The 13,802-nt window shown below is 48.8% G+C and overlaps 1 pseudogene; it reads right to left on the bottom strand.

The window, feature by feature from the left end:
• Positions 1-462: 462 nt before the first annotated feature.
• LOC112444751 (small ribosomal subunit protein uS2-like) overlaps positions 463-13,802 on the bottom strand; it is a 35,068-nt pseudogene continuing 21,728 nt past the window's right edge.

Consider the following 13,802-nt stretch of genomic DNA (forward strand, 5'->3'; position numbering starts at 1 on the left):
AGGAGTGAGGGGGATAACGTGGGAGAAGTGGGTTGGAATGGGATGGAAAAGGGTTTGAAATGTCATGCTAAGAGTCAGGGGTACTCTTTTAGGGAGAGGAGCTAGGGAGGTGTTCATTAAGAACAGTGCTAGGGGAGACACATCTTGGAAAGTAGTGAAATATCTCCAAAGCATTAGCAAAAGTCATTGCTCAAGGCCCCAGGTTAGTGCCCATCTTCCCTCACTCTTCCCCCAACTCCACCTCTCTGATGCCCTCCCCTGGGGCCCTTGGACCCCATCACAAGCCAGCAAGCAGAAATTAATGCCTGGCTCTGCAGGCCACTGCTTTGGTCTGTGGCTCAGGTCTATCCCGATGTTCTTGGGGGTTGGTGCCCATGTATCCTGGCTCTTAGGTGATTTTTTTCAAAAAAAAACTATTTGCCATAAACCCATTTCCATTTTGAGAGTTTGAGGAAGAACAGTTTAAGACCACTCAGTGGTTGTTCCTACCCATTCGGTGGTCTGAGCAGTTTTCAGCAGCAGGCTGAGCACTCCAGTCTTCACAGGGGAGTCGAATAGTCTCAGAGGGCACCTGCATGCCTTCAGACCCCCAACTCAGGTTGCAGAGCTGGAGCAGTGAAAATTCCTCCTTGGTCACAGTCTTGTCAGTTACTGCCTGCTCTTCCTTTGCAGTCTTTTCAGAATCTCTGCAGAAGCAGAGATGAGGCATGACCTTCCATGGGGATTCACTGGAGATGCCATGCATATGCAGAACTTCCTGGGCAAACAGCCACCACATCAGATCCACTGAGTGAGCTCTCTTATCGTTGCACGGGATGGCGGCAGCCACAGAGCACAGAGGAGTGTTTGTATTATACAGAGCAGTGGTTGGCAGGTTAGTGTAAGGGGCTTCTGTGAGACTCTGGTGGTCAGCCCAGGGATCAGTAACCACCAGAAGGCTGCCCTGATCAGGTTAGTGAAAGTTCCAGGAGTGAAGCAGCCAGCAGTAGGAGGGGCTCGAGGGGCAGCAGCAAATTTGTTGGCCAGTATTCCCAGAGGATATGACACGGGGTCATCAGTTGAGTTTTCAGTCGCATCTTGATAACTCAACTCTCAGTTGAGTTATCAGTGGCATAAGCCATGTGCATAAGCTTCGGCCAGGTCTCCTTCAGATTTATGATGGAGGCACCATCCTTCTTCCTTTTGTAGATGTACTACTCCACCTGGAAGTCAAGGTTGGTGCTACCTCACTGGGTTCCTGATGCAAGGAGTTTGAGGAACTCCTTCTCCTTCATTTGCAGGACACTGAGGGCTCTGGATATTGTGAAAGTTTCCTTTTAAGTTCCAGCGAGAATCCAGAACTATGTCATATGGACCATTTTCTGGGTAGTGCAGAAAGGTGATTCTTTGGTATTTTGTCTCTCCACCTTCAGCAGCCATGAGGACGTGATGGGGAAGCAAGAATTCATGCTGCCCAGGGATCTTGCCCTTCCACTCTGAGCTCTCAAGTCCTTCATCTGAACGTGGCAGGCACAAGACCGCAGATCTTGGAGAACTCCTCATGTTTGGATTTAAAAACAAAACCATAGCATTTCATAGAATTATTTTCCCTCAATAGAATAAAAGTTCCAGGAGAGAAAAGTAGTTCCTTTGGACCCTGCTCTCCCTTTAAGTCAAGTAAACATCTGTCAAGGAGGAACAAGACAGAATTCCTTGTGATCAGATGCTCCTGGTTCTACAGCAATTTATCAAAGCCCTTCTCATCAATTAGAGAAATATTTGAAAAATCATCACAGCTCCTGCAAGCGCCTCATGTATAATTCAAAGCGGTGGCTCCGGATGGAGTGAGAAAGCTACAGAAGTGAGCACTGCCTTTTGAAGGTAAACCTGCCTATTGTTCCTTTCATCCCAAACCTAGGAACAAACTCCGGGGCCCTTGAAAAGTGTATTTCTACTGAAGTGTAGACACCTTAAGCCTGACGTGTAGACACTTTACCTCCCAGTGAGCCCCCTATAGGGACACCGTTCCTCAGTTCTTGGAAACTAGGTGTCCCTATGAGATTAAGACAATGAGAAGGGACCCCTCTCATGTGGGCAGTATTCTGCTTTTTAATCCCAGGCTCCAATACCGAGTGATTCAAAGAAGGCAACCAATAAAAAAAAAACAAACAAGTGGTCAAATGATAACCATGTAAAAGCACCCTCACTTTCCTTTTTTCACTTGCTAGTCCCACAAGTCAGGTATTATCTTGATTTTATAGATGGGGAGATTAAAACAGAGAGTTGAAATGACTTGCTCAGGGTTGCACAGCAGATTTACAGCGAATAGTGTTTGTACTTCGACCACCAGACACTTTCTCTGTGGGTACAAACCCAAATTTTAATTTTGATTCTGTTGCTCGACTTGAACAATAGGGAAACCCAAGAGTGAGAAATTGATCTTTTTTTTTTTTTCATTGAAATTTGGTTTGGAATAAAAAGGCTTATATAAAAAATATCAAATACTTTTTGCTAAGTACAGTGGCTATATTGCTTATGCTATTTAAACCTCCGTGTACCTGAATTACATTTAACAGTTTCAATTAATTTTACTTTTGAATTGCACTAATGGGCGACTCAGTGGTGACGAATCCACCAGCTAAGGCAGGAGACACCGGAGACTCGGGTTTGATCCCTGGGTGGAGAAGATCTCCTGGGGGAGGAAGTGGCAACCCACTCCACCATCCTTGCCTGGAAAATCCCATGGACAGAGGAGCCTGCTGGGCTACAGTCCATGGGGTCACAAAAGCTGGTTAAGACTGAGCGACTGAACACACATGCACACAATAGCATGTAGGGGCCACAAGATTTAAGACCCCAGCACCACCAGCTCAGGGCACAGAGCTGACACAGGGAGGCATAGGAAACATGTATCTGTACAGTGGAGGAACTGCTTCCTTTGGATTCGATCTAGAAGTCACTCTTCTTGTGTTTACACATGGTCTCCTCCTGCCCTTGCAATATAAGCAACAGAGGTAGCTCTGAGTGGGACAGGGTGGGCTCTCTAGGATTCCTTGTGCAGGGGTGAGTGGGCCAGACCCTCTGCAGGGTATGTGCAGTGGCAGGCAGACAGCCCTCAGCTCTGTGCTCGAGGAGGTAGGGGACACCGGAAATCTGGTAGGTGAAGACCAGACTCTAAGTAGTTCTGAGGGCAGAAAATGAGCATCCTCTTCCATGAGTGAGGAGGCTTTTTGAAGGTAAATGAGACAGTCCATCGCAGATCAAATAGGCCAGCAGGCAAACCGTGGGTGTAGGGAAGAGGGCCCAGAAGCTATACAGCACAAGCAGAAATATCCACTGGGACTGGGTGATGAAGGCTGGCCCCCTAGGAGGAGAGGTGCACATGGGAAGGGTCTGGCCTGGCCTCACTACTCTGGGCCCAGCCCCCAGCACAGTGTCTAGAACTCAGCAGATGCTCAGCAAAGTGAAAGAAGGTGCTCCGGCTTCACTTCCTGCAGAAGCTGACTAAGATGCTCCAGAATGCCAACAAGGACCTACTGTGGAGCACATTTAACTCTGCTCAATCTGATGCGCCAGCCTGGAGGGGAGCGGCGCCTCAGGGGAGAACGGATAATGTGTATGGATGGCCGAGTCCCTTCTCTGTTCATCTGAAACAACCACAACATTGTTGATCGGCTGTAACCCAATACAAAATTAAAAATTTGAAGTTTGAAAAAAATATGTATATACTAAAGATGCCCCAGTGTGAGCTAGGGCCCCCTCTTCTGAGCTCCCATGATACCCCAGGCTTGCACATCACCAAAATACAGTCACATTGCCTTATAATGATCTGATGTCCAGTCTGCTTCCTTCCTAGAACCCTGTCTGCATTCCCAGCATCTCCTCTAGCGTATGGTACATATTAAGCCCTAAAGGAAGGAGGGACAGATGGGAGGGAAGAAGGGTTTCATCAGCTACTTGGGGCTAAGGATTTCACCAAGAACTGAAAGAAGAGAAGAAATTGGGAGTTAATAGGAGGCCTCACTGTACATCGTCTCAAGGATGCTGGATATAATTATGCTGCTGTAAACTCCATAAGGAATCACACATAGTTCTCCTCCTATAGTGGAAGCTTGGTCATGCTGTTATTCTGCCAGAGTGTGAGTCTCAAGATATCACAGTCTTTCTTGGTTATTATTGTTTCACTCAGTTCAGTTCAGTCACTCGGTTGTCTGACTCTTTGTAACCCCATGGACTGCAGCATGCTAGGCTTCCCTGTCCATCACCAACTCCTGGAGCTTGCTCAGGCTCATCTTCATTGAATTGGTGATGCCATCCAACCATCTCATCCTCTGTCATGCCCTTCTCCTCCTGCTTTCAATCTTTCCCAGAATCAGGGTCTTTTCTAATGAGTCAGCTCTTCGCATCAGGTAGCCAAAGTATTGGAGCTTCAGCTTCAGCATCAGTCCTTCCAATGAACACTCAGGACTGACATCCTTTCAGATTGACTGGATCTCCTTGCAGTCCAAGGGATTCTCAAGAGTCTTTTCCAATACCACAGTTTAAAAACATCAATTCTTCAGTATTCAGCTTTTTTTATGGTCCAACTCTCACATCCATACATGACTCCTGGAAAAACCATAGACTTGACTAGACAGACCTTTGTTGGCAAAGTAATGTCTCTGCTTTTTAATATGCTGTCTAGGTTGGGCATAGCTATTCTTCCAAGGAGTAAGCATCTCTTAATTTCATGGCTACAGTCACCATCTGCAGTAATTTTGGAGCCCCCCCAAAATAAAGTCTGTCACTGTTTCCATTGTTTCCCCATTATTTGCTATGAAGTGATGAGACTGGATGTCATGATCTTAGTTTTCTAAATGTTGAGTTTTAAGTCAACTTTTTCACTTTCCTCTTTTACTTTCATCAAGAGAAGAAGCTCTGTAATTCTTCTTCACTTCCTGCAATAAGGGTGGTGTCATCTGCATATCTGAGGTTATTGATATTTCTCCCGACAATCTTGATTCCAGCTTGTGCTTCATCCAGTCTGGCATTTCGCATGATGTACTCTGCATATAAGTTAAATAAGCAGGGTGATAATATACAGCTTTGATGTACTCCTTTCCCAATTTGGAACCAGTCTGTTGTTCCATATCTGGTTCTAACTGTTGCTTCTTGACCTGCATACAGATTTCTCAGGAGGCAGGTAAAGTGATCTGGTGTTCCCATCTCTTTCAGAATTTTCCACAGTTTGTTGTGATCCACACAGCCAAAGGCTTTGGCATAGTCAATAAAGCAGAAGTAGATGTTTTTCTGGAATTCTCTTGCTTTTTTGATGATCCAACAGATGTTGGCAGTTTGACCTCTGGTTCCTCTGCCTTTTCTAAATCCAGCTTGAACATCTGGAAGTTCTCAGTTCATGTACTGTTGAAGCCTGGCTTGGAGAATTTTGAGCATTACTTTGATAGCATGTGAGATGAACGTAATTGTGTGGTAGTTGAGCATTCTTTGGCCTTGCCTTTCTTTGGGATTGGAATGAAAACTGACCTTTTCCAGTCCTGTGTACACTGCTGAGTTTTCCAAATTTTCTGGCATATTGAGTGCAGCACTTTCACAGCATCATCTTTTAGGATTTCAAATAGCTCAACTGGAATTCCATCACCTCCACTAGCTTTGTTCATAGTGATGCTTCCTAAGGCCCATTTGACTTCGTACTCCAGGATGTCTGGTTTTAGGTGAGTGATCACAGCATTGTGGTTATCTGGGTCGTGAAGATCTTTTTTGTACAGTTCTTCTGTGTATTCTTGCCACTTCTTCTTAGTATCTTCTGCTTCTGTTAGGCCCATACCATTTCTGTCCTTTATTGAGCTCATCTTTGCATGAAATGTTCCTTTGGTGTCTCTAATTTTCTTGAAGAGATCTCTAGTCTTTCTCATTCTATTGTTTTCCTCTATTTCTTTGCATTGATCACTGAGGAAGGCTTTCTTATCTCTCCTTGCTGTTCTTTGGAATTCTGCATTCAGATGGGCATATCTTTCTTTTTCTCCTTTACCTTTCACTTTTCTTCTTTTCTCAGGCAACCATTTTGCCTTTTTACATTTATTTTTCTTGGGGATAGTCTTAATCACTGCCTCCTGTACAATGTCACGAACCTCTGTCCTCTGTCCATAGTTCTTCAGGCACTCTATCAAATCTAATCCCTTGAATCTATTTGTCACTTCCACTGTATAATTGTAAGGGATTTGGTTTCTTCATTAGTACCTGGTATATAACAACTTAATACAAATTGGTTGAATGCATGAATGAACAGTGAGTGAACTGGGCCTTTTATGTTCTTTATAAAGTCCTGGTTTACTGAGCCTATCTGTGTGTGGTTCTCATGGTTCTCAGGGTCAGCTGTACCCATGATGATGAGAGCTCATAGCCTGAGGCCCACAGGAGATGCTCAAGCCAGTGGCTCGTTGCTGCACACAGGCTCCTCCCTCAAAATGTTCAACCTCACAGTTAAACCATGTGGGGCCTCCAGGTGGAGGAGGGACCTCTGCTGAATCCAGTGGCCCTACCTTTAGAACAGGTGTGAATGTGAGAATGGTCCTTCCCTTTACTGGGCTCATCTTCCCCTCTATGAAATGAGAAGGCTGCCCAAGATGATCCCAAAGCTTTCCCAGCATTTCAGGCAGCAATGAGGAGGGAGGCGGAAATGGCAGTGGCATCCTAGTATTTTCTCTTGGCAGTTCCACCCCAAGTTCCCAGGATTCTTGGGATCAGGGTGGTTGTGTGGGATGAGCTTCGAGGAGATGTGAGTAAGCATGAGTTAGCACCCCTGCTCGGGGCATAGGAAAACGTGTCAGAGACATGGAGGGGGACCTACCTTCTCTATGGAGACAGCAGACTTCCAGACTAAAGATGGGGCCTGCCTCCCAGTGGGGAAGGGGCTGCAGGGGCTCCCTGCCTCCAGGTGGAGGGATGGAAACAAGCTGAACCCAGCAATGAGTGCCTGCTGTTAGTTTGTTTTTCTTAAAATATTTTGGGGCAAGAAGATACAAACTATCTAGAAATCCAACAAATGCTGTGGATGTCCTCTCTTCAGAAAAATGCACAGACATCTGACTTTCTGCATCTGGTGCAAGAAAGGGGGATGGACTCCTTAAAGTACACGTCTGAGCTCTGGGACCCCAATAACAAAGCCATCCATGGCAGAAAGAAAGGGCAGGAGGAGTCCTGGGTCCTACCTCTCATCCAGGCTCTGCTCCGTCTGGCTGTACCTTTGCTGCCTTGGATGGCCTCAGTCTTGCCATCTGTAAAATGGATGACATGGAAGAGGAATCCTTTGTGGATTCTATCCTAGGATTTGGTTATCACAAGCACACCCTCTAAGAGCAGCTGTGGGGTGTTGAGGCTGCTCTCCTACTGGCTGAGCTGAGAAGCAAGTAGTGTGGAAGCTGGGGTGGGGTGGGGGCAACTCATAGGCCTTCAGAACCACTTTTTCTCTAGCATTAAATCCAGATTCTTTCTAACAGAAGACTCACTAGTTGGGTGGAGACTGAAACGGCTCTCCTACCTGGAGACAAGAAGTATTCAGACCCCCTCTGTCTCTTCCCCCAGCTCTGTCTAAACCGGCTGGATAATGAGAGCTGGGGTTTCCCTTGGCCATGGAGGCCCCGCTACTGGCTTCCTTTCCGGCCCCTTTTTTAGGTGGGCTTGACAGAAAGCTGGGAGAGGGTCACAACCAAATTTTCAAGAGGAGGAACTGAAGCCTAGACAAGCTCTGACCTGGCTCAGTCCCACTTGGCCAGGCCTGGGGCAGATGCCCTGTACCTGGTCTGGAGAGCTTGGGGCACCCGCTGCTACATCTGAGCAAGAACAAGGAGGTTTCACCCCCAAGTCTGGGGTTCCTTCCCTCTCTACCCCACCCTCTGCCCCCGTTTCTTCTCCTAGTAACTTCTAGGCTAAGGGAAAGGGGCCTTTGCCCAGGGGGCTGGTGTGCCTGAGTGGGCTGCCCAAGACAGGATGGCCATCTAGTCCATGTATCATCCTGTGGTCAGCCCACCCAGGGCCTCACCTTTCCCCCACTCTCTCAGCTCCACTCAGAGCTCCCAACCTTGGTGCTTCATGGCTAGAAACCTTCTGGTAGCTTCCACTGGGGTTTGCTTCTTGAGTCAGATGATACGAATCTGGCCTCTTTAGATAGAAGCAATTACTCTCACTCCAAATTGCGATGATTCTGGAGGATGATCAGCAAAACCCTGGAGCAACTGGCTGTCACATTGCCCATCCCTGCTGCCTGGCGTTTCTTTCTGGGGCCCCATTCACCCTCCCTTCCTCCTGCCTCTGTTCCCTCAGCCTTCTCCACCTCTCAAAGCCCCTCTTACCCATCAAGACAGCTCCCCACTGCCTCCTCTATGAAGCTTTTCCAGACCACTCTGACCAGAGTGAGGGTTCCCTCCCTCTGTAAGCCCAGCTGTGTGTTGGGAAGGGGGAGACTACAGTGCTGAGACCTGTGCAACTGCTTCAACAGGACAGGACCTGTCAGTCCCCACAGCAAGGCTTTGGAATAAATATTAGCATCCCCATGCAACAGATCAGGAACTGTGTGGATATGGGCAGGGTGGGTGGGTTCACTGACGTGCCCAAGATCTCAGCTGGGAAATTAAAGGGTCTGCACTCAGAGCCTGTGTTCCATCTCACCGGCCTGGTCAGCCTCCTGCCTTGCACTCAGCCTTTCTTTCTTCCTGACTTTCTGTCCCAGCTTGTTTCTGTGACTCTCCCCGTGCTCTGAGTCCCCCTGTGAACAGAGGCTGCTGTGTTCTTTCCTGCTCCCGCCCAGAGCCATGCAGAGGGCCTACTCCATCAACATGTGAAGGACTGGACGAAACCTCTCTGCGAGTGCTTGGCATTCTCCCTGCACCTGGAGCTGTGGTCATGAAATTTCCGTCATGTGCTGTAAAGGATTGGAGTGTCAAAAACGTCACAACCCGAAGGAGACCAGAGTACTTGAAATTTACAAGTAAAACCATGGCTTCTGTTTATGGAGCATCTGCTCTGGGACCCCTTGCGAGCATTTCTCTCTGATTGTTGATAATCAGTTCAGGCGACTGCAGGGTAACAGTGTTGGTATTCATGACTGGCCCCAGGTCTGATTGATTAGTGCCCCTGTGTACTCCTTGTTAGATATTATAATACCATACTGGCCATAAGTCTTGTGCTGTTACAGATGCCCATTTTACAGATGAGGAAACCGAGGCTCAAAGGGGAGAAATAAATTACCCAAAGCCACAGAAATAGGCCTCGGCAGAGCTGGGCATTGAAGCCTGGAGTGTTTGTGGCACACACAGCCCAACCAGTACACTGTTCAGCTTCAAAGCCCAGCTCCCTCCCTTTCCTAGGTCAAGGCATCTCCACTCTGGACAGGCCTGGGGTCTGTGTCTGCAGGGGGTGGGGGTGAGGCCAATTCACCTGCAGTGCTGACCTCCAGGCAGCTCAGCCCATCTATTCAAGAGAAAAACGCTCCTCCTGGACCGTGGCACTTGGAGGACAGATACCTGCATCAGCGCGGGTGGGCAGGAGGGTGCAGGGCCTCCCCGAATGCCACATCAGTGCTCCCTCCTTTCACACAGAAGAGGAGTGAAGGAGAGACCAACCACTTGTTTGCAAATGCTAATCTTTAGTCAGTGGTATTCTGTTAAACCCACAGGGACAAACCATGGATTTGGGGCCAAAAGGCCCTGCTCCCCATCACTGCGTGATACTGGCCAGGGTGCTTGCTCTGCCCAACCTGACCTCCCCAGCTGTCAGGTCACCTGGGCTGGGTGCAGCCTAAGGCCCCTCCAGCTCCTCCTTGGCAAGGATTGGAAGTGGGCCCTGGGGCCTGATTGCCTGTGTTCAGATGGCAGCTATGGGATGGGGGTAGGGAGTAGAAATGGTCCACCTAACTTTTCTGTGCCTTGGTATTCACATCTGTCAAATGGGGATAAAAATAGCTGTAGCTGCCTCAATTGGACATTACTCATAAAGTGCTTAGAACATTCCAAGTCATACAGTGCTTGCTCAGTAACCCTTCTAAGGCTAAAGAGGTCATTTTGGCTCTGAGCCTTACTATCCAGTAAGTATTATCTCTCTGATGCAAACGAGAAATGGAAGCTCAGAGATTTTAAGTAACTTGCTGAAGGTCACACAGCTAAAAGAAAGACTGGGGCAGTTCTCAGTCTCCCCCTTGTTGCTGAGCTGCACTTCCCTCCTCCGGTACCCCAACCTGTCCTAGGAAGGGGACTGCAGGCAGTTCAGATAGCAAGTGAGAGCAGTGTCTGTCCAAAGTGGAAGAAGGATCAGCCTCTGTTTTTCTCCATCACTCCATCTAACCATCCAGCACTGGCAGCTGTGAAGGAGTGGGAAGAATCTGGAGCTTGTGTTCAGTGGTCTCAGTCATTGGCCCTGCTTCCTTTGCTTGCAAGCTGTGTGACTTTGGGAAGGGTGGGCAACCTCTCTGGGCCTTGATATCTTCATCAGAAAGATATCAAGTGAAAGATATCACTTCCAATCTTTGCCCCAATGGCAAAGGCCTACCTAGAGCTTGGTGTCCACCAGGGTCCCCGTAGGAGACAGGTGGCTCACTCTGACGGGCGACTGAGAAGGAGTTGATAAGGGGCTGTTGACAAGAGTGGGGCCAGAATGGAGGAGAAGCGTGGACACAGCTCAGCGGGGCCAGAATGGAGGAGAAGCATGGACACAGCTCAGCACACAGCACAGCGCACCGCAGCTCGCAGGACCAGGAGTGCTCTAAGCACGCCAGCTCTGACCACCAGGAGGAGGGAGCAGTTATGGTAATCAGGAGGCTGCGAGAGCCCGGACAGGAGTCCCTCAGACCCCAAAGGGAGGAAACCAAATGTCCAGCACTCCAACTTGTCTTTTTTCCCTCCCTGGGGTCTCCTGCTGGGTGTAGCTGCCCACTGGCTGAACTCACTGGGGAGCCAGAGAACACGTGGTCCCTCCAGGCAGCCTCAGTGCAGAGGGGAGGGCCAAACGGGAGATGTGTGGGGCCTCTCTGAGGTTGGTCCGCTCCTCCTCGACTCTGCCTCCACATCCCGAGAGCTGACTAGACTATAACGGGATCCACACTGGAGACAGCGCCATATTCACCTGTCGGGGGTTTATTGTCAAAGGAGATTTAGTCTCTCTCTCTTTTTTTTTTTTTGGTGAGTAAAACAATGAAACCTCCATAATTGTTCCAGGAGAAATAAACATGCCAAAATATTTAAGTACTAATAAAACTTAAGAATTATCCCAGCATATTTAAATATAGATGTATTTTTACGGCAGGCAGTGAAGGCAATTGCCAGCAGAATGCATTTCATCCAGGCCATTTAATACTAAACTGCCTGCCCCTCCTTTGAGGCTTGGTTGGGGAGGGGGCACCGAGTAAGGGGGCGGTGGAGCCTTCCCAGTGGTGGGAAGAGGGTCTCCTTTCCCATGGGCAAGCCCCGCCAGGCTCTGTGCTCCACCCTTTCCACTGCTCACTGCTCCCTGGTCCTCACTGCAATCCCAGGCGATGCTAGTGTTATCTGTTAGCCAGAAGAAGAATCTAAGGCAGAGAAAGGTGAAATAAGTGCCCCGGGCTGCACAGCTGGTGGTTATTGGAGCCGGGATAAGGCAGCCCAACTCAGGAACCCACCCTCCTGTCTGGACCATCTATCAAGGCTGCCTGGTCCTGTGCTGGGAACCTGGGATGCAGGCTCACAGCAGGCTGAGCCCTCAACCAGCTGAGCTCTTGCCAAGACTATTCCACAAGGGTTCCAGACTCTATTCCTGTATGGCTGCCCATCACTACCCCATCCTCAGTGCTGGAGTTGGCGTCTTCTCCCAGTCTGAGCATGTGCAAGAGTGCGGGTGCAAACCTGACCCTGGATCGCCTGGCTTTTTTTGACCTTTCCACGGCTCCCTAACACCCACAGGAGACAGCCAAGCCCTTGGGCCATACCCAAGGCTCTGCCTGTTTCTTCCTCTATTTTCTGTCCCTCCTTGAGCGCCAAGCTTTAGATGGACCAGTCATTTTCTATTTCTCTAAACATGGCATGCTGTTCCACCCTTCCATGTGGTTGCTCATGCGTGGACCTCTGTCTGGAATGCCCCCCTTCCTCCCCTGGCCAACTCTCAGGCACACTTCACAGCCTAGCTCGTATACAAGTCTTCCAGAAATCCCTCCTCTAACCTCTAAATTCAGGTACACACTCCTTGCTCTGGGCACCCAAATGCTCAGCACTCACCGAAGTACACTGGCATTATTTACTGATCAGACTCACTCCCCCGAATGCAGGACCGTATCTTCTTCATCTGCGCATGCAGCACCCAGCATCCATTACTGGCCTGAAGCCGTCTCGAGGAAGAGCATGTGACTCAGTGACTCTGAAGGAGGCCAACCTGCCTTAGCATCTTGGTTCTATGGTTCTGTACCTCTGTGACCTGAGCTCATTTCTTAACCCCTCCAAGGTTTACCTGGATAACAGGGCCAGCCATGCGCCCTCTTACCACGCTGGGTGAGAAGTAAGCAGAATATCCCTTATAAACATATTTGCCAGGTAGCCAGGCATGTGTTCCATAAATGCTAGTTGAATGTGAATTTTTAATTGTGCTCATGACACTGTCCAACTTTGGACCCTTCCTTCCTTCGGTAAGTGGGGCGGCACCCCTCACATTCACAGGCTTAGTCGCTCACACAGCCCTTTTCATCCACTCCCAGTCTTCGAGAACAACCTCCTGAGAGGTACAAGTGCAGAGAGAAGCTGGTGGCCCAGAGAAGTTAATGCTCTATCCCAGGTCACACAGAAAGATATAGATGGAGATAAGACCGAAACCCAGGTCTGGGGCGCCCAGGCCACTGCTATTTCCCAGATTCCCTAGTTCACTTAGGAACAATCCTCTGTAAAGAACTGATGACTCCCTTGAGGGAAACTGCACCCCCTCCACACCCCTCCTTGGCTCATGTCTGATAGAGGACTGGGCTGGCAGAGGTCAAGTGTTTCTGGTTGGAGCTCCTCCAGTCTACTAGAAGCCGTCTGACTTCAGGCCTCATGCAGAGCCTGCACAATCCCTCCATAAAGGAGATTGCCTTGAGTGGACAAGACTCTTCCTGCTCCCCTGCTCTGCCCAGATCAGATCAGATCAGATCAGTTGCTCAGTCGTGTCCGACTCTTTGCGACCCCATGAATCACAGCACGCCAGGCCTCCCTGTCCATCACCAACTCCCGGAGTTCACTCAGACTCACGTCCACCGAGTCAGTGATGCCATCCAGCCATCTCATCCTTATGTCGTCCCCTTCTCCTCTTACCCCAATCCCTCCCAGCATTAGAGTCTTTTCCAATAAGTCAGCTCTTCGCATGATGTGGCCAAAGTACTGGAGTTTCAGCTTTAGCATCATTCCCTCCAAAGAAATCCCAGGGCTGATCTCCTTCAGAATGGACTGGTTGGATCTCCTTGCAGTCCAAGGGACTCTCAAGAGTCTTCTCCAACACCACAGTTCAAAAGCATCAATTCTTCGGTGCTCAGCCTTCTTCACAGTCCAACTCTCACATCCATACATGACCACAGGAAAAACCATAGCCTTGACTAGACGAACTTTTGTTGGCAAAGTAATGTCTCTGCTTTTGAATATGCTATCTAGGTTGGTCATAACTTTCCTTCTAAGGAGTAAGCGTCTTTTTATTGCATGGCTGCAGTCACCATCTGCAGTGATTTGGGAGCCCCCCCAAAAATAAAGTCTGACACTGTTTCCACTGTTTCCCCATCTATCTCCAATGAAGTGATGGGACCGGATGGCATGATCTTCGTTTTCTGAATGTTGAGCTTTAAGCCA

This window comes from Bos taurus, chromosome 28 (assembly GCF_002263795.3).
Source record: "Bos taurus isolate L1 Dominette 01449 registration number 42190680 breed Hereford chromosome 28, ARS-UCD2.0, whole genome shotgun sequence".
In the NCBI taxonomy this organism is placed as follows: Eukaryota; Metazoa; Chordata; class Mammalia; order Artiodactyla; family Bovidae; genus Bos; species Bos taurus.